General features: G+C 46.0%; 1 protein-coding gene and 1 long non-coding RNA gene across 2 annotated transcripts in view; one reads left to right on the forward strand and one right to left on the reverse strand.

Moving 5' to 3' along the window:
• LOC147733265 (sperm-specific sodium:proton exchanger-like) overlaps positions 1 to 21569 on the reverse strand; it is a 4638748-nt gene that overhangs the window by 976132 nt on the left and 3641047 nt on the right. The window lies entirely within an intron of this gene.
• LOC147733266 (uncharacterized) lies at positions 15299 to 16781 on the forward strand. The gene is made up of 3 exons (XR_015308708.1): positions 15299 to 15432; positions 15520 to 15650; positions 16542 to 16781. It is a non-coding gene; the product is annotated as an uncharacterized LOC147733266 (long non-coding RNA).

Raw genomic sequence — 21569 nt, forward strand, 5'->3', positions numbered from 1 at the left:
GGTATGTTTTACAAATAAAGTAATCCTGCTTTAGTGTTCATCAGTAAGCATGTTTTAATAAAGTGGTTGTTGTTACTGTCTTTCAAGTAATTGAGTCATTTAGTAATTTAGTTAGAATTGTCGTATTTATTTTGGTCGGGCGGTAAGGTCATGATCGGTGAGCACTAATTGGAAGATCCCTATGAGTGGGCGTCACCCAACACGGATGGGAGCGCTTGGGAGAGGTGGCCTTTGGCCCCTCAACGGGGAGGCGGTCCCTTCTAAGGATGGGTCGCCGAAAGAAAAGGAAAGGCGGTCAAGGCCCCTTCCTGTGTAGGAGGGGTTACAGCCCCCTCCTGGGGAATTTCCCGGGGCCAGTAACGTCTGCGACGGCAGATGTGGTAGGTTGTGCGGGGTTTGGGGGGAGGTCTACGATACCTTCTAGATAACCTCACACGAGTCCTCGAACGACCTTTAACTGGCGTCGAGTTTATTGGTGCCCCCGTCAAGTCAAGGGAAATTGGTAGTTTGCACTTGAGGTACGCCTCAGTGCTGTCGCCCCTCCCAAGTGGGGGGGGTATTTCTGGTTAGGGATCTTGACACCGGTTACTACCTTGCCGTTAGCCCTTACACGTTAAGATGTACAATTTCAATATTTCAAGGAAATGTTTTGTAGGATGTTAGTTCGGCTAGGAGAACCTCTGTATTAGAGAATCTGTTAAGGTTAGCCAAACATCGCAATGTGGTAATGAAATTGTACATTAATATGAACTGTTTAATGTTTTAATTTTTTGTTTCAATAAATACGGCCGGGAGGGTCACTCCCTCCCTCTTCCAAAAACTTTAAGAGCTGTTTCCGGTTTCCCTCCTTTGGGGATTGTGTTGAGAGGGGGTGGCGGGTATCTCAGCCATATTAGACTGAGACGGAACTGCTCTAAGTTAGAGGATTTTTATAGACACTCTGAAATCCTAAAAAAGAAATTCAGAGATAGGGGCTACCCAAAAAGGCTCCTTACACTCTCCATGAAAAGGGCCAGATTTTACGATCGAGAGGCTCTTGTAAGAAACAAAAAAGAAAAGAAGGAGCCCCTTAAAAAGGTAGTGTTTGTGAGTCCGTTCTCAAATCTGAGTAATCAAATAAAAAATGCTGTGAATAAGAAGTGGCACATTCTAAATCACGATGAACCTAATAAGCTTGAGAGACCCATGTTTGCGTTTAAAAAAAACTAAAATCTACGAGACTTCTTAGTACATACGTACAGAGAAGAACCACACTCTAGTCAAAGAACCTTAGACAACACTGTAGTGTTAGGAAATTATAAGTGTGGCACATGTAATGTTTGCCCGCAATGTATACAAGCTAAGGAGATTAATTTCAACAATCACGTGTTAAAATCTAAAAGTTTCACGAATTGTAAGAGCAAAAGTATAATCTATTTACTGCAATGCCCATGTGGATTTGAAAGACTGGCAGAGAAGCTAGAACCAGGTTCCAGGAACACAGATCGGCGATAAAAATGAGAAAAATAACTGCACCCCTAGTTGAACATTTTCTGGAGGCAGGCCGTGGTGAAAATGATTTCACATGGTTTATCCTCGAGAAAATTGTCATTGGCAAAAGAGGAGGGAATATGCAATCAAACCGTAAGGCATGTGAACAATGGTATATCTTTTTTTTTTTTTTAAGCTTTATTCGAGACAATTCTCATAAAAGCACATAAAATCAAAACAGTTACACAAAAATACATAGTACAGAATAAAAATTCATTAAACATAGAGTACAGCTCATACTACATTTACTCATAAGAACTTTTTATACCAATAATATTACATAAAACTTTGTTAAAAGGAATACCTGGTTACCTGCTACCCCCCAAGGACCGTCGTCTAATCGCCCAAGCCCAACCCATGTATTTGGCTACCCCTATGACTATCGAATCCTGGTTTGTTGTGCATAGGATTCTTAGGGCCACTACACTGTCTCGTGTCCCCAGGTTTTTACATACCGGCGAGAGCCATTTTCTCCTCGGATTTACGTAGGCTTGACATACGAAGAGAAAATGGCCTATGCTCTCCTCGGCATTTTCGCAAGCAGGACATAAGTTGTTGGTGGGTCTGTGCCAGCCAGATGTCAATTTCTTAACGGGAATCGATCCTGACCTTAACTGAAAGACAAGTTTCCTGTCCATAGGTACCGTGATGTTATCCCAGTAATTTTCTAGGACAGGAAAAATTTTTGTCTCCAGGAAACGACCAGACATAGAGTCTGCCCTGGTGTCATTCAGCATCTTACCACCCACCCAATCCCAATATTGCTCTTTGAGGGCTTCTTTACTAGGGAAGATTTCTCCCTCGGGGTTGTTCCAAAGATTCGAAAACCCTAGATTTACTAACATGGTCTTCAGATGTTTTAACCATTTTATCTTATGGAAGATATCTTCCTTGATTATCCACAGAAAGCCCTCTGCGTATTGTCTTAATTCTGGAGTCGTCCAGAGGCGTCTCCAGTAAAGAACTGGGCGCAATCGAGCTCTGTCGACAATCGTACGTCTACCTAGCTCCAGGAACAGTGGGATTAGGGGGGTGCTCTGTGGGAGTCCTGTAATCCCTCGCATGAACTTGTTCTCGGAAGTCTGAAGAGCCACCAGACTGTCCCAAGCCCATAGCTCCGCACCATGTAGAGTGGCACCCAAAACCTTCGCATCATACACTGTCATTGCGGGTTTTATAGGTTTTGTTTTTGATTTACGGTGTTCCCCCCTTAGAGCACCTGAAAGCTGCTGGTGCTTTAAGACTACTTTATCCACATGATGCATCCAGCCAATGCCCTCTGCGATCTGTACTCCCAAGTACGTGAATTCATTAACAATATCTAGCCTACTGTTATTTAAGGTTATCTTGGGATAACTCCTACGTCCTGTAGAGAAGGCCATTAGTTTAGTTTTTCCAACATTTACCTCTAGCCCATGCTCCATGCAAAAAGCATCGAAAATGCTTAATGCACGTTGCAGCCCCATGGGGGTCTTAGACAGAATAAGAGTGTCGTCGGCGAACATCAGGATCGGAACCCTGGTGTCCGCTAACGATGGGGCATCTACACTAGCCTTCAACATTCTCTCGACTATCCCGTTAATAAATAACGAGAAAAGTAGAGGGGCCATGGAACAGCCTTGTCGAACACCCCTTTCCACAGGGAAATCCGATGTTGTCTCCCTACTTCCACCCCACTGGACTCTAGCGGAGTTGGATTCATGCAGTCACATGATTAATGTTAGCAGATCTGCAGGAATCCCCAGCTTTTGGAGAACCGACCATAGCTTGTACGGGGGGACTAGGTCGAACGCCGCCCGCAGGTCGACAAACGCGACATACAGGCAGCCCCTTCCCAGTACAACGGTCTTCCACCGCAATATGGTGAAGCGGAAGACCTGGTCAATGGTACTAGTTGCTCGCCTAAATCCCGCTTGGTATGGGGAGAGGGCATTATTGTCTTCTACCCAGTCCATTAGCTGGTTTGTTACCATTCTCCCAACAACTTTCTGTATAGTGGCTATTAAACTTATAGGCCTATAATTAGCAGGCAATGAGCGATCACCCTTCTTGTGGATGGGGATAATGGTTGCACCCTTCCAAATGTCTGGGACCACTGCCCCCTTTGCTAGGGCATTTGCTACAAGGAGGGTGTATCTCGCCCATCTAGTCACATCGTGTTTGAAAATATCAGGGGGAATACCATCTGGACCTGGCGCCCTCCCGCATTTCGCGGAGCAGATGGCAATTTCCGCTTCTCTAAGGGAGAATAGATCATCGGTTGCATAAACCGGTATTATATTATCGGCTGCCACGGGTTTGTTACTTTCCGCATACTGTGGTCCGAAGTAATCGACCCAAGCTTCCACTGGTACATTATTGTCAGGTTTTGCTGGGCCCGCTCCACTACCCCACTTGATAATTTTCCAGAATAACATTGAGTCTTTGTTATCAGAGGCTTCTTTTAATTCGGCCCAATGGTCTTCGTCCCATTTCTTTTTGGCACGATAGATGGCTAATTTGTACAGTTTCCTATTCTTTATCACTGCAGCACGGTCCCTATTCCTTATGGCATGTCCCAGGTCTAGTCGTGCTGTTCTACAGTGGTTATCAAACCACCTGCCCACTTCCTTAGCTTTCTTCCCTTTCCTTTTTTTAATGAAAAAACATGGTCTTAAAAGGGAGAATAACTTATTGTGGATTTCAGTGATGCCACTGTCCCCTGGAACCACTGGAACTGCTGCTTCAATCGCGGAAATTGCACGATCAACCTCATTATTAATGTATATCATAGTGGCCTCGTTTGCTAGTACCTTGGGCCATTTTAACCTTCGCTCATCGTTACTTATAAGAGGGGTTTCATCGTGTGTCTCAATAGGGTTTCCTGAACCAGTATTCCACCACCTATGGGCCACACATAGGGGGTTGTGGTCACTTTCAACCCGGGGCCTAACAGCCATATCAACAACCCCATTCCACAGCTGGAGACTACACAATATATAATCAATTCGACTCCTATTGATACCATTGTCAAAAGTGTAGCAGCCCTCCTTATCCCCAAGTGTCCTCCCATTCAGTGCTCTTAAACCATGTTCCATACAAATTCCGTTTAGTAATAAGATCTCTTTTGTCCATCGCTTCACAGGTTTTAAGCTTAGAGATGGTACTCCCCAGAGATTGTCCTCTTCACTCTCCATGAGGTCATTTGTACAGTCCAAGGGTTCAAAAGTCCTGTTTAGGTCCCGACAATTATCATTACATTTTCCTGGGAATTGGCCTCCATGGCATCAGACAACAGCTCAATAGTGGATAGATTAGTTACTTTGTCACCTCTCACATAAACATTGTATAAATCTATTGGTTGGCCCTTAGCAACGGAGATTCTTAGTGCTTGCAGATCAATATTTCCCACGTCCAGCATTTTTATATTGATGTGCAGATCCTGTCTAACCCTCTTCCCCCTTTTGAAGCTGGTATACAATAATTCAGGTAACCTAGGCAAAAGAGGGGATCACAAGCCCAGGTTTCTTGAAAACAACAAATGTCAAAACCACTTATAAAATTCACCCAGGATTGGGAATCCAACTTGCTAGCCAACCCGGCGACATTCCAAGATAAAAGTGAACCAATGTCGGCATTTGTCCCGTCCCGAGCATTAACAAATGGGAATACTTGGGCTGACATTGGGCTTTCCATAGGACTAGTCAGCCTTTCTAAGTCGTCTATTGGGACCACAGTTAAGTCATCTGTTACTGGGTATATGACATTTGTGTTTAGTATTCCCAGTCTTAAACCACCTTCTTCAGTCACACCCCCCGCCTCAATATTGTTCACCAATAAATTTGTAGCAATGGTATTACCACAAACATCACATGACCATTCTGGTTCGTTTATAATCCCACTTGTGCTATCAATACCAGTATGTCAATACCCCCATCCCGAATCCTGCCATCCTACATAGGGATTGTAATATTTATTTATTATTTATTTATTTATAGTGTTTTGTATAGCGCGAACAAGACCCGTGGGTATCAGAGCGCTGAACATAAAAAGGTTACAGACTTGACAATTATCACAACAATTATAACAACCAACAGTTATGAGGTAGAAGCGGTGTGGTAAAAGTGTGACTAGATAAAAGGCATTAAGAGGTGCATTGGTCTCAGCTTGTGTCATAGTTATATCTTCAAGCTCGTTGAGGTAGGGTTATATAACATAATCAATATCAATTGGCTATCTAGTTAGCTATTAGGAGTTGCATAAGTTTAGCTTGTCATAGTAGTCATAAGCATAATAAAGTGAGGTAGAGGTTATATAGTTTGAGCTGTGAGATACAGTTGCATACAGTTTAGCTTGTCATAGTAGTCATAAATATAATAAAGTGAGGTAGAGGTTATATAGTTAGAGCTGTGAGATACAGAATATAAGCTCACAAATATATGAGGTAGCAGTTCAGTGTGTAGCCGAGGCTCGGACGGGAGTCTTTCATTTGTTTGATATTGAACTTCCAATTATTCATGATGAGTACCTCCTCTTTGGCGTATATGTTCATATCAATAGTCTGTAGTTTCTCTACGTAGGGTATTTACTCATCAAGTGGCTCTTTAGTTCCCGTTTGAAAGTTTCCGTATTTTGAATCTTCCTAATGTTTGGAGGGAGTGAATTCCAAATTCTGGGTGCAGCTCCGGAGAAGGCCCGATCGTAGGTCCTTTTCTTGCGGAAGAAGGCCGGTCTCAATAGCAGCTCTTTGGCACTTCTGCTTGGTCTGCTGCCTCCCGAAAGTTTGATTTTCTTGGCTAGGTATCTAGGCATGTTGTAGTGAACCGCTTTGTGAGTAATACAGGCCATTCTCATTTGAATTCTGGCCTCGTACGGTAGCCAGTTTAGGGCTTTCAGGTGGGGCGATATATGATCGAATTTCTTCGTTCCTGTGATGAGTCTTGCTGCTGCGTTGAGGCAGGCTTTTAGAGGTGCTATGGATGTCTTGGGTAGGCCAGCTAACGTGGTACAACCATATTCAATCCTCGAGATGACTAGCGATTGGGTGGCCAGTTTCAGATCCGCCTCAGAGATAAAGGGTTTTAGTTTTCGTAAATAGTTCAAATGGAAGCGGGCGCTCTTGGCCATTGAGTTAATGTGGGCTTTCATGTCGAGGTTCTCATCTAACTTGATTCCCAGAGATTTGTATGTAAGGTATGATTGTGACCAGCAGGGGGAGGTGGTAAAGGATTGACTGGCCATGATACAGTAGGGGGGATTAAGGGTTCATTGAGTAGACTTGTAGTTACACTTGAGGGTCGGGGGTAAAAAAAGGTAAGGTCCACAATACCAATACCACCCTTATTTGTTCCCCATCCCTGCCTTGTTATCCATCCCACCACCCTTGGGTCTTGGAAATTAACCACAATACAATCCCCCCCCAGGGTTTTTGGTGTGTATCCCATCCAATCAATTCTCCTTGCCCCTATTATTAGCCCGTCAATATCACCAGACAGAGGACGGTTTTCCTTTAACCAGTGCATGGTCTTGTTTTTAAGCATCTGGAAATTTTCTCTCTGTCCTGGGGGTAAAGGTGGTACATTGATAAGAACTGCCACATAGGGGAAGGAGTCTGGGGTGAGATTAATTGGGGGTTTTCTATGGGGTGGCTTTGACAAGGGCGGTGGGATAGATTTGGGAACTTGGGGAACGAGTTGGAGGGCAGGCTTCTGCACCTGTAGTTTATTATTTGCTTGGGATGATGCTAAAGATTTACCTGCCGGCTGGCATACGTTAGCCCTATTTCCTCCCCCCGGGATGTTTGGAGCTATGTGTGTGTTATTGGTTACGTTTACAGGTGTTGGTACTTTACCCACTTGTTGACACAATATAGCCTCAACATTCACAGCGGCCGGTGGATTTTGTGTCTGGGGTATTATGGGCTGTGTAAGATGTGTTGAAGTCGACTGAAATGGTTCAGAACCAGCAGTCACTCTCTCAGCCCTATCTGAAGTTTTTGCAGTAGCTTTAACTGGAGGTTTGCTTTGTTTGGGAGGTAGAGGAGAGCTATTTCGGGGGTTTCTTCCCTTGTCCTGTACATGGGGGTTATTTACGACCTGAGGGTTTGTGTTTGCTTCCACCCTATTTGCTTTAATCAGGGATTTTGTAGAATAGAAATTGTCTAATGTTATCTGCTCGAAATGGTTTAACCTATCTGCGAGCTTGGCAATTCTATCCTCAATAGGGGTAAGTAGTAGTCTAAACATTTTTTCCAATTCTGGGAGCACATTTGCAAGTGATTCAGCATTTTCTTTACTTGGTACATTGGAAACAGTACAAGAGTTGTCCGCTATATCTTGGCTATCCAGGGATACAAGAATAGTTGGTATTACACTTTCTGTACTTTGAACTTGTTCATTAACTACCTTTCCAATGTTCGTGAGTTTATGTAGCTTCCTGAGTTTTTGTGGAGGTTTGACCACCTTTTTGCATTTTTTTACGGAAGCTGGTCGTTTCCTTTTTAACCCAATTTTGGGATGGGCCAATATAACCTGGGGACCGGAGTCAGGGTGCAATGTTGGTTGGGATTTACTACCACATGGATTATTTGAATCTGCCACAACACACTTATTTATTTTATCGGCCTGGACCTCAAGGTGTTCATATGTAACTGGGAGGTTCACTGATGATAAGGGGGTTACCAAAGTGGGGTAGGCTAAATTTGGAAACTTATCCGTGGAATTCTTAAGTATTTCAATGGATAATCTACGCTCTGCGCACTTCTCAGCCAAAGTTAGCTCTTTGTCTATTGTCAATGAGCGATTAAAAAAGAATTTGTCTAAGGGTCCGATAGCCAGTGGACCGGACTCCGTTGGAAGAGTCATCAAGTGGCTGTTTGCAGAGTTTGTATTTGTAGACATTGCCATATTGATCACAGGACAATGCAGGAGTGTCTATGCCACTTACTGGGATAGATGTTGTGTGGCGCTGGTAAGAGGGGTGGCCCAGCCCGGCCTCCTGCGGCCCCGGACGGCCACAGACGGTCCCGCCCTTGTCCCGGGCTTCTCCCGGCGCCCTCCCGCGCGCTCCCGCGCAGCGGGATCGTAGTACACTAATAAGGGGGAAAGGGTGGGGCAGTGGGCGTGGCGATCAGGGAGAGCGACCCAGGTGTTGAGGGTTGACCGCACGCAGGGGCTCCTGGTAGTTAGAGTCCCTGCCGGTCCGCTTGCAGCCCTGTGCCTGCCTGTTCTTACTTCCCCAGTCCAAAAGCCAGATTCAGTGACACTGCGCCCCTTTCAACACACAGCGCCTCGCACCACGCGGCGAAGCGGGACCCGCGGAGCGGGTCCGGCGAGGAGCTGCTTCAGCAAGGAAGGGTCCAGGTGCAGAGAGAAAGACCACAGCAACAGTCAGTCCAACAGAGAGTCCCACGACGATCTAGGCGAAGGCTGCTTTCACCGCTGCTGGGGCAGGGGGCGTGGCGATCAGGGAGAGCGACCCAGGTGTTGAGGGTTGACCGCACGCAGGGGCTCCTGGTAGTTAGAGTCCCTGCCGGTCCGCTCGCAGCCCTGTGCCTGCCTGTTCTTACTTCCCCAGTCCAAAAGCCAGATTCAGTGACACTGTGCCCCTTTCAACACACAGCGCCTCGCACCACGCGGCGAAGCGGGACCCGCGGAGCGGGTCCGGCGAGGAGCTGCTTCAGCAAGGAAGGGTCCAGGTGCAGAGAAAAAGACCACAGCAACAGTCAGTCCAACAGAGAGTCCCACGACGATCTAGGCAAAGGCTGCTTTCACCGCTGCTGGGGCAGGGGGCGTGGCGATCAGGGAGAGCGACCCAGGTGTTGAGGGTTGACCGCACGCAGGGGCTCCTGGTAGTTAGAGTCCCTGCCGGTCCGCTCGCAGCCCTGTGCCTGCCTGTTCTTACTTCCCCAGTCCAAAAGCCAGATTCAGTGACACTGCGCCCCTTTCAACACACAGCGCCTCGCAACACACGGCGAAGCGGGACCCGCGGAGCGGGTCCGGCGAGGAGCTGCTTCAGCAAGGAAGGGTCCAGGTGCAGAGAGAAAGACCACAGCAACAGTCAGTCCAACAGAGAGTCCCACGACGATCTAGGCGAAGGCTGCTTTCACCGCTGCTGGGGCAGGGGGCGTGGCGATCAGGGAGAGCGACCCAGGTGTTGAGGGTTGACCACACGCAGGGGCTCCTGGTAGTTAGAGTCCCTGCCGGTCCGCTCGCAGCCCTGTGCCTGCCTGTTCTTACTTCCCCAGTCCAAAAGCCAGATTCAGTGACACTGCGCCCCTTTCAACACACAGCGCCTCGCACCACGCGGCGAAGCGGGACCCGCGGAGCGGGTCCGGCGAGGAGCTGCTTCAGCAAGGAAGGGTCCAGGTGCAGAGAGAAAGACCACAGCAACAGTCAGTCCAACAGAGAGTCCCACGACGATCTAGGCGAAGGTTGCTTTCACCGCTGCTGGGGCAGGGGGCGTGGCGATCAGGGAGAGCGACCCAGGTGTTGAGGGTTGACCGCAAGCAGGGGCTCCTGGTAGTTAGAGTCCCTGCCGGTCCGCTCGCAGCCCTGTGCCTGCCTGTTCTTACTTCCCCAGTCCAAAAGCCAGATTCAGTGACACTGCGCCCCTTTCAACACACAGCGCCTCGCACCACGCGGCGAAGCGGGACCCGCGGAGCGGGTCCGGCGAGGAGCTGCTTCAGCAAGGAAGGGTCCAGGTGCAGAGAGAAAGACCACAGCAACAGTCAGTCCAACAGAGAGTTTTTAGGTTTCGACCTGGCGAGGGGCTTGCCCCTCCCAGTTTGAAAACTTTTGTTTTCAGTAGGGATGTTTGGACAGCCTCTGTTTCCAATTCGCTAGCTCCATAAATGGAGACTAGCCATTGGGAGACAGAGGCTGTCAATCGCGCTTTCTCTTGAAAACGCGATTCGGGGGCGTTTCTGGTGCTTTTTTTAAGCCCCGCCCCTTTGTCCCGGGCCGCGCTGCGATTGGCTGCCGGCCCGGGACACCCCCGTGACGTCATTCCCGGGCCGCGCTGTGATTGGCTGCCGGCCCGGGACACCCCCGTGACGTCAGCCAATCACAGCGCGGCCCGGGACCTGACTTGTACTTCAAGGCTTAAAAGCTGTGTTTGCGACGCATACAGCCTGTGTTCTCTCTCGTTTGCAAAGAGTTTGCATCCGTTGCTACTGCTGCTCATTCTAATCTCCAGGCTTGCCACTTGTAACTGTCGCCTTTAGTAAGATGGCGTCACCCTATCTCCGGCAGATCGCCGAGTGGGCGTGGCCCGGTCCAGACGGGCCACCGTAGGCCGACGCTGGCAGGCCGGTTTGGGTTTTGGAAGTTGTGCGGGGTCCACCCGCTGCACTGGGCCGGTAGCAAACGGAGGCATGGGCGAGTGGCGCTGGATGGGCAGTGCCCAGTGACAGTCGGGGAGGGACTCGCAACCCGTCGTAGGGGCAATTCAGAAGAACTGACAGCTCTGGCGTGAGGACGTGTAATATCCGGGGAGAGAGGAGTAGCGCTTGGAACAGTATTAACAACGCTGGCGGTAGAGAGCCTGGAATGCCCAACTGAAGGAAGAGGCTGGGATTTACCCTCGGGGAGTGACCGCCCTGGGAGCGGCAGGGACAGCTGGGTACCAGGGAGAAAGACACTAACAGAAGAGTGGGCGCGGAAACCCAGCGAGAAGGCGGCTGGGGCCGCATCACTACCCCAGTCATGGAGGACATCAACTCCAACCTGAGTGCGGACGCGGAGGTGCGCAAGCTGCAGGAACTGGTAAAAAAGCTGGAGAAGCAGAACGAGCAGCTCCGGAGCCGCAGCTCTGCCGGTCCGCTGCTCTCCCGGCTGCCGGTGTCCCTGGTCCACGTCTTTCTCACCCAGCTGCTGTAGTAGCAGCAGCTGCACTTCTGGGTTCAGGTCCTGTGTCGCGGGCGCTGCTGGGCTCCGTCGGTGTGTTTGACAACCCCGGATCTTATGCTGAAGAAGAGCTACTATTAAACAGGAGGCTGCAAGAGGTGCCGACGCCCCCGGAGCCCGAACTGGACCATTCCCTTCTAGACGAAGTGAAGCCTTTGGGGCTCGAGGTGATGGACAGACTGATAAACTTCGAGCAGGAAGAGAGCTGGTGGGGCACATGTTCCTATATGAGTATTTAATATCCTGTAATTATTTAATTCATTAGCACCTATTAGGCATTATTTTGGCACCTGGCATCTTTTAGGCTGTTTTCCCTGTCTTTATACTTGCTAGCCGCCTGTTTTTGAGTGAATGCTGGACTTCGTTTTGCTGGTTTCGTGTTTCTGCGCACTTTGTCACTGCTATCCTGTGCTACAGTGCAAGTTCATCTATTGTACTTTGTGTTATGATTGGGTTTCCATGAGTGGTATGTTTGATTTACTGGTAAGCCCCTAGTAAAGTGCACTGTGTGTGCCCAGGGCCTGTGAAAAGATGCTATTAATGGGCCTCCTTTACTTTGTTTATCACTGTACTTACACCTTTGCTGCACCTTTGCTGCTTTATGTGGTGCAACACTGCAAACTTAATTTGAATTTAGGTAAGGGTCCCCACATAAAAAAGAGAAGTTTGAAGTGACATGGCTGTTGCTGGAAAAGCGATGGCAATTGATGAGAAACGGCAAATGAGATAAAAATGCCTGGTTGATGACGAGAAAACTAACTTATAAGGGAAGGAAGGAACCATTGACCTAGAAGAAATAGGACAGAGCCTGGAAAGTTACGTTGGAAGTGGAGATGGATGTACGGTTACATAAAATGGAAAAATACGTTTATTTTTTTGGTCTTAGGGATCATTCTCTGTGTCTTGTTAAATTCCGATCGGGAAGAAATGGTATTTGTGTCACTTCAGATTCAGGTTTGGTCCCAAATTGCGCGGGGTCCTGGGGATATTCCCTGCCTGAAGTCCTTTACCCATTAATTGGAGGACTTTTCTTGTGAAATCTGTCGGAAAAGAAGATAACGTTTTGCTTACTTTAAAATTCAAAACTACACAGTATTTCCTAAAATCTCCCGCTATGCGATAATGATATTTTCTCCCATTGCTTTTACCTTAGAATATTTTTTATCAGTCTACAGCGGAGGCGCTCAGGGCTCCATTCCGACTAACGAAGGTAATTGGAGACTCTGGTGCTGACTGTGTTTACATCTGAACCGCAATAAACTTTGTATGGCAATTGCTAACACATTTTCCTCCAGGTACTACCTTAAAGAGTGTGTGTGTGTTTGTGTCTATGTAAGAGGGAGCTTGCAAAGGGTGGCATTTCAGAACGAGGGAAATAGTGAGAATTAGGATGTGGTACCTCCATTTCTGCATTCGGAATAGTGAAGTGAATTTTTCCTGGAGATAAGTGCAACATATAGTAATGGAATTACCCTAGGGCAGATTCACCGCTCAGTTAGTTGAAATTAGGGCATTTGTCTATCCAGTGGGGAGGAGGGTAATTAAGGTGAGAAAGTCCTAAGGTTATCCTGCTTTGGAAGGCTGGATTAAATGCGGTTGGGAGAAGCATGGCAGTGCTTTACTGGCAGCGCGGTAATATGCAAATTAAGCGCTGGGTGCGAGGCTCCTTTTCGGAGAGCACTGTGATCAACAAAGATGTCAGAGAGCTCTGCATGTGTGACTAAGTACTTTAATGCGGTGATCCTGGGCAAATCACTCCTTTCCCCTCTTTTCTTATTGACAAAAGCCGACAGTGCTTAGAAATCTGGCAGGCTGTATGAAGAACTATGTAAAACATACGGGAGAGATCACTCCGTTCAGACTGGAGGAGCAGTAGGTAGCTGCAGTGTGTTATGATTATCTGATAGTGCCTTCTATCGCTAGTAAGGCTTCGAATCGCTTTCTTAGCGTGATCGCCGTTTTCATGCTATTAACGGATTCAATGAAAACTATGCTGCACCGGCCTATCTATAAAGCTGCAGGGTGTTGTTTAAGGGAATGGCGGGGTGTAAAAGCAGAACGACGCATTATTTTAGTGATTTCATTTAGAGTTGTGCTATGGTGCAAACTACTCACTCACTCACACACACACTCACTCATTCACTCGCATACTCACTCACACACTCACACACACACACACACACACTCACTCACTCACTCACACACACAATCACTCACTCCTGCCAGCCCTCCAATCGTAAGGTAATAAGGCGCCAGGGTGCTTGGAGTAGTCCAACAGTGTTAATGGGATCAGGGGAAGTGACAATTCCCCCAAAGAGTGGGTCACTCTGGGGAGTGGGCTCAAGAGAGGCCCCCATGCCGTGGGCTTCCAGTTTGTCAAGCTTCGCGCCCGGGCTGTGTGGGTGTGTGTGGGAGGCTCTGTGTGGGGGAGGCTCTGCGTGTGTGTGGGTGGGGCTCTGTGGGGGGGCTCTCTGTGGGTGTGTGTGTTTAGCATTTGCGAGAGATTATGCTATTGGTATTGTAAATAACAATGCCATTTATTTATCTGTTTTCAAAACCAACCCATGAATAAAAATATTGTCATTTACAATGCCAATAGCTCTAACTTTTGTAAAGGCGAAACCGTTGCATTGTAAATGCTTGTTAAATACTGTTAGAAAGGGCTTGAACTCCAAAGAAGAATGGGAGCGCCTTATCTGGCCCGTCTAACTCTCATCAAATTAGACTTACGAGATTACTTTTTATATATGTATTCACGTGTCTATTAATACCTGTTTTAGGGTACTCTTGATGCAATAAGAACTACGTGGTACCTATTATTTACAAATACTAAGATTGCTAAAGAGATAAAGATATAAGAGCTGTTGGTCTACAAATAAGTAGACCAGAAGGAATACACAGTTAATGGAATGCTATGAACTCTCTGCGAATAGCCTGTCTAATTACTGTTCAGATAGGAATGGTTAGTAAAGATTTTGCTATTATAAAATTATATTGTCCGAAGATTGTGATGTCCCCTTTATGTATACATCACAGATATGAACATATGTCCCTTGTGTATTTTTTCTGTACTGATATTTCCTAAAAGATTATGGTATATATATGCATATGTTTGTACTATTGATCCTAAAGCACATTCTCAGGGCTTTTTATATGTCTGCAATGCATTTTCAATTGATTCAGTTGTTTATAAATGCATACACGATGAATATATTGCTATAAACTTGCCTATAAGACTGCTCACACTGATGGTAAAAATAAGACTGGTCTGTAAAGACCTTGTGATGGTAAATGTGATGTTTTTCATCTGTTTCACACTGTATGTACAACCATGGCTGTTTATGCTTTTTTGCATCTGCAGTTCCTAAAAAAAGGTATATATGTTGCACTTGCATAAATACTTGTATATGTATATATATGCGCCTGTATAACTGTACCAAATGTATATTTCAAAAGTACGCGTATGCAATACACCATATGTTGGGCCATATTTGCATATTTATTAACAACATTATACTATATTATAGTCATCTGACATAGAGTAGGAAATAACTATCTAAGTTGTAATCACAGGAATTTCCCAGAATGTGATATATGTCCCTCATCGCCTTCCACACATCAAAAACCTTTTCGTTGTGGCAATTCTTAAAAAATCGTGAGGAATGAATATAGTTTAATACATGTAAAAACGCATGCTGCGCAACTTTCGTAATAATTGTGTGATTTTATTAAAGTTGCCATGTGTCACTGTAAGAAATAATAGATTGCTAGGTGAAGTCAGTCCGTCATCTAGTATCGCTAGATGAAGCTAGTCCGTCATTTAGAAACGTTTGTTTACGATCCTCCACGACCAGGAAATACTTCTTTTTCCGGAAGTCGACCCGGCCGAATGACTAACAACATGTATCTGTTTCGCGCGCTATTTAGAAATAAAAGCATTGGTCCTCATTCGCCTGGCTGACAGCGGAGTGAACAGGACACAGAACCCCACGTCGCAGCTAGAAGTTTACACGAGCAGGTAAGCGCATTGACAGAGGGATTGGGCGTATGAAGGCATATGCCGATTAGCTTTTCCTGATCCCCTGTTTTTATAAATACCCCTTAGGCTGCGGGCGGTCTGGCTCAGACGAGAACAGAAGAATTTCTTCTGTCCATAATAACGAGAGACACGACCTAGCAGTCATTGAAGACAAAGTGCAGTATATTTTTATACGCACACTGGAAACGAATTTTGAGGTATTTTTATCCTTCTATAAATCAATGAGACTCATAAACAAGAGCAGTCGGTTTGAACAATTTGGTCTAGGAGATACTATTATTGATTTATTGTGCGATGGGCTTACTGTCATACTCCGCAGGCTCAATAGCATATGTGGTGGGTGATGAGCCATACCGCAGCGATTCTTAAATGTAAACATTTAAGCAGCAGAAACGTGACTTATAGAATGCTGCCTCTTATTAACCAAATAATACCTGTTAGCAACTTTATTTGCACTAACACTTCAAAGACAAGTCTTCTGCAAATGCCATCATTTTCGCTGTGAAGACTTAATATCAAGCAGTAACATCTAAGTGGACATAGTTCTGTCGCACCACTATACAATGCCCTGTATTTTCAGGGCGTGCTTATATTGTAATTTTCAGAATAATACATATACCTAGGATATTACGAACTACCAATCAACTATTGTAGGTACTTTTTGAAGGTAGCTGACCCTAGCAGTACCGCTGAAAATATCCATTCGCTGATCTATAAGGTAAATACTGTGTGTGTACCTTTGTGCTAAGGTGGCAAGGGCTAAATTCCCAGTTTTGAGCCATTAGTTCGTTTAATCACTAACTGATACTAGATACGATCTGTGTTGGTTATAGTTGGTATATTAGAGTATGATTAACTGCCAATTTCACTCTAGTACTACAAATAAGTTGTGGACTACCATGTGACAAGGTTTTGCTTATGTGATTGTTGCTGTTTTTAGTAAACAATGAAATCTTATTTTTCTAAAATCCACAGATAAATGTAGCAAATGTTGTGTGCTTGTAGGAGCAGTGTTGTATAACATGTTTTATGATTGTATTCTTTTCAGTCATGCAATGTATATCTTATATTGTGTATTTTTATTTCAGATATTGTGTATTAGTGGGATACTATTATTTTAATCCTGAAGAAGGTTTTTGGCTTTGAACATTTACATGCCTTAACCGAAACGCGTCGATGCAATTTTTTGGGTGGAGAAACACTAAGCCATTTAGAAAAGATACTCCTGTAACTGTGCAATTGAATGTATAATCTGGAGTAGGAATCATCTATCAATTCATACTAGTGATTTCTTCCCCCTATTTAATTGGAATTATTTTCCTAGTGTGTTGTCCCATGTTTTGTATAATGAATTTTTGATGTCACAATGTTCTGTTTTTAATTTTTGCTTTTAAATTTACCAAAATAAAATGTACATTTTTGTATGACTGTTTCATGTTGATCATTAGCTGCTCCTAGTCTATGTGAGTGTATGTACTTTATGTATGCTTAGTGTAAAACTGTGGTTTACTTATAAGTTCACCCAAAGGGGAAACTTTATTGACAGTTTGTCTTCTGGTACCCTACCCCTTTCGGTTTGTTTGTGTCCCTCTCTTTTGTTAGAGAGATGTGGACAGGGTCCACAATTAAAGTCCCCGCCCCAGATTATACAGGAGTCTTTACCAGAACTTCTTTGGGTCTTGTCCAGATCTCGCTGCAAATGCATTAAAGTTAGTTGGGTGTCCGCAGCTAGTAGAATTTTATAAAAATTTGACAAAACTAAATGATACTTCTTGTCTAAATTGATTTTTAACATCTGATAATAGGTTTTAGACTTCACAAGATCTATCTTGTGTAGCGCTGATTTCTAGCGCGACGCGCACTTCGAAATCGCTGATTTTAAACATTTTATTTTCACTCCCCCCCTCACTCACTTGTCTCCCTGTGCTCCCCTCTGCCGTTTTCGCCCCACTTCCTCCACTCCCTGGTCGATTTCAGCCAATTTCCGGGCTGACCACCGAGACCTGGGCGGAGTGCAACCTCTGCGGACATCTTGAGTGGGAGGCACCAGGACCTTTAGCGGTCTAGTCCTCCTTACTTAAGGAGCAAACCAGAGGCAGTCGCGAGACTCTGCTGCCTTGCACATTTAAGACTGGACCCCTCCTGAGGCGGAAGCCGGGAGGTAGACTACTGCTTTTACCCTTGAAAATTTGCGCTGATTACTAGCCTACTTCAAAATTAATTATCGTGTAGCGCTGATTTCTAGCGCGACGCGCACCTCGAAATCGCCGATTTTAATAATTTTATTTTCACTCCCCCCCCCTCACTCACTTGTCTCCCTGTGCTCCCCTCTGCCGTTTTCGCCCCCTTCCTCCGCTCCCTGGTCGATTTCAGCCGATTTCCGGGCTGCCTACTGAGACCTGGGCGGAGTGCCACCTCAGCGGACATCTTGAGTGGGAGGCACCAGGACCTTTAGCGATCTAGTCCTCCTTACTTAAAGAGATGGTTATGTCTCCGCGCAGCGGACGTGTTAAGTGGACGCGCCGTATCAGCGCCGGAGTCACGCCTGAGTCAAGCCCGTCTGCACCCATCCGCACCAAGGAGGCGCCGGGAGCCGGTAAGGACTCTGGAAAAACTACTCCTGACTTAGATATTCATTTCTACTCTCAGGATACTCTCCTATCCCTAAAACCCCACTGGAAGCCCGGCCATCACAGGTCCACCCCCTAATGCTATGCAACTCTCTCAACTGCTGTTCCACCGAAGGACCAATCACATCCCGCCTGTGCGCCTCGTTAAAAATGCTGCAAAATCATCCCTGCCTCTGCATAAGGAATCTGGCTTTCTTATTAACGCCCGATCACTGGTAAAAAATAACATCACTTTTAACGATTTTGTTTCGGAAAGAAGGCCCTCATGGGTCTTTATAACCGAAACCTGGGCCACTGACTCCTCGGGGCCTGAACTAGTAAATGCCGTCCCTGATGGCTATGCCCTTGCGAGATTGGACAGAGAAAGGCGGAAAGGAGGAGGTATTGCCATCTTACATGAATGCTCTACAATCTGCAGGATTGAGCCCCTCTCCTCCCCGCAGGACTCTTTTCAGGCTCTGCACTTTATGCTAAAATTCACCTCCTCAACCTCCTTTACCGGCATCCTTCTTTATAGACCACCTGGTCCCAGAGCTACCTCAACTTGTGATCTCCTGGAATTAATGGAGCCTAATATTGATAAAACTAACTTTACTATACTAGGTGATTTTAATTTCCACCTAGAAAACCTTAATTCTGCGGAAACCACCCCCCTGCTCGACTCTCTGGCATCCTATGGCTTTATGCAGAAAGTAAGGGGCTCTACTCACTCCGCAGGGCATACCTTGGATGGAGTATTTACGAATGACTCCAGGCTACTTATAGGCCCTCCCTTCCCTCTATCCTGGACTGACCACATGGCATTCCCTCTTGAGTTCACCCCCTACTCCTTAACCTTTTCCGATAGGCCCACCTGTCATCAGGTCTCCAAAAGGAACTACAAGGGCCTCAATAATTAAACCCTAGCCCCGTTTATCGCCAGCCTTAACATCTCATCTAGGTCAGATATTGATACGGCCTCCCTTGAACTTTCCAATTCCATTGCAAAGGCCATTGACACTCTGGCTCCGGTTAAATCTTACTACTCTGCCAGAAAACGCCCCTCGGCCCCCTGGTACACCGATGCCCTCAGACTATCTAGACAGGACTGTAGGAAACAAGAAAGGCTCTGGAGGTCCCATCTAGATCCTCAGGAAAGAACTAAACATAAGGACATGCTCAAAAGTTTTACCTACAGAGTGACAGTAGAGTTTTCCCGCGACCTTAACTCGTAGAAACCTTACAGATCGCTCATTATTTGACGATCGCGTTATTACACCTCGATTGCCTTGACGTGGGCTACGAACAAGGAGAGCATTCATTCTCTTCCTTTTTCACTATTTCGAAGTTGACGGATTAAAACTTCACGCAATACCTGAGTCCCTGTTAAAGTCTTCGACAGGTGGCCACTTAACTAAGATCGAATAATTACCATTGAAGCCATCAAAGTCTCAAGTTTAAAGATACCGGTAGTGATTCTCGCCTCTGGGGAGTTACAATATTTATTTGCATTGTCCTGATGATGGTCTCACTGAGTTGCCCATAGAGACCGAAACGTCGACTTCTGCTTTATCCAAAAGAAAATATTCATACATCTGTATTTTGGATAAGCTTTGCACAGGCTATACAGAGAGTTTTTGATTAATTTTCCGACACCTGTCTTGTATCCCTGTGTTATACATGAATGGTTTGTTGTATTTTTCCCTGCAAGATTTAACTTTGATAAAATCTACCTTTTTTGCTTATACACATGTCTACTTGTTTTTATGTTAACAATTGTCTTAATGTGAAGTATTAGTGTGTCTTGGTAGTTTGAGATATATGTTGTTCAACTTGATTTATTGAAATTAATTTCGTTCAGGACAATTAAGTTACCTGTACCGAATTCATCAAAATAATCAAATTTAATTCCTTAAACAAACTCCTTTGGAGGCCATTCTTACCCATACTATTACTTTTCACCCAGCCCCCAAAGGTTTACTGGGTAGCTCACTTTATTCACTATACAAAAGTTATAAGGCCGCAGTTCTAACCGAAAAAATGTCCTACTTCTCCAGCCTCACCACCACTCTCAGGTCTCCTAGAGAGCTATTTAAAATTGTGGATAATCTATCCATGGTCTCCCTCCCTGACCCTATTGTACCTTTCCAAGAGCTGTGTAACCAGATTTCCACATTTTTCCACAATAAAATCAAGGATATATACACAGCTCTAGAAGACTGTAATCTTAACACCAACACTGCTCTCCTTCCGATAACTCCCTCCCCTCAAGACTCGATTGCATTACCTCGCAACAGTATGACAAGTTTTGCCCCTCTGACCCTGGAACTTCTCTACCAACTCCTTGATAAACTAAAGTCTGGCTCTCCCCTTGACCCCTGTCCCTTAAAAATCCTGAAGGAGTGCAAAGAGGTTCTCCTGCCCCCTCTTCTTGACATCATGAACCAAGCCTTCTCCAAGGGTGTTTTCCCTGCATCCTGGAAAATGGCCACCGTCAAACCACTACTCAAAAAAGCCTCCCTAGACCCTACCATCTTAAAGAACCTCCGTCCGATATCCCTGCTACCTGCCCCCGCCAAGCTATTAGAGGCCCACCTCAACTCTCACCTCAGCGCCTTCCTGGATAAATCCTGCCTGCTAGATTCTTCTCAGCATGGCTTCCGGAAGGCGCACAGCACAGAGTCAGCTCTCACAGTCGTGGTAAATAACATCCGCACTAAGGTTAACAGTGGTCAGACTATCCTTCTGATCCTGCTCGACCTTACAGCTGCATTCAACACCCTGTCCCCTGCCACTCTGATTGCCCGCCTCAGCGAGATGGGAGTGGAAAGTTCTGCTCTGAGTCTCTTGGCCTCGTTCCTCAACCAACGCATGCAGAGGGTCAAACTGGGTAACTTCCTCTCCCCAGCCAAGCCTGTGCAATTTGGGGTCCTGCAGGGCTCTTCTTTGAGCCCCACACTTTTTAACATTTACGTGACCCCCTTGCCAGGCTTGTAAGATCTTTTGGCTTGGAAGTACTGTCGTATGCCGATGACACCCAGAATATGGTCTCCCTCAATCAATCTGTGGAGACCGAGGCATCCAATTTCAAGAACTGTATGGAAGCTGTAGCAGGTTGGATGACCAATTTTTTTTTTTTAACTGAATGGGGAAAAGACGGAGGTTCTGGTCTTCAGAGGCAAACACGATATCTGGTCGGCTGACTGGTGGCCATCGGCCCTCGGAGTATGTCCCACGCCCACCCTTGCAGCGCGCAATCTAGGAGTTATACTTGACACCACACTTTCCCTTGATAGACAAGTTAATAGAACTGTCTCCACCTGCTGCGGGGTGCTAAGGATCCTCCGTAAACTTTCAGACTATCTTTCCTTGGACTCCAGGAAACAACTTGCGGTTGCCCTTATCTCCTCACGCCTAGATTATTGTAATGCCCTCTATCTGGGCATAAACAAAAGTCTGATTCAACGCATGCAAGTTGTGCAGAATGCTGCTGTCAGGTTTGTTGTC

The sequence above is a fragment of the Lissotriton vulgaris genome, chromosome 2_1, assembly GCF_964263255.1.
Source record: "Lissotriton vulgaris chromosome 2_1, aLisVul1.2, whole genome shotgun sequence".
In the NCBI taxonomy this organism is placed as follows: domain Eukaryota; kingdom Metazoa; phylum Chordata; class Amphibia; order Caudata; family Salamandridae; genus Lissotriton; species Lissotriton vulgaris.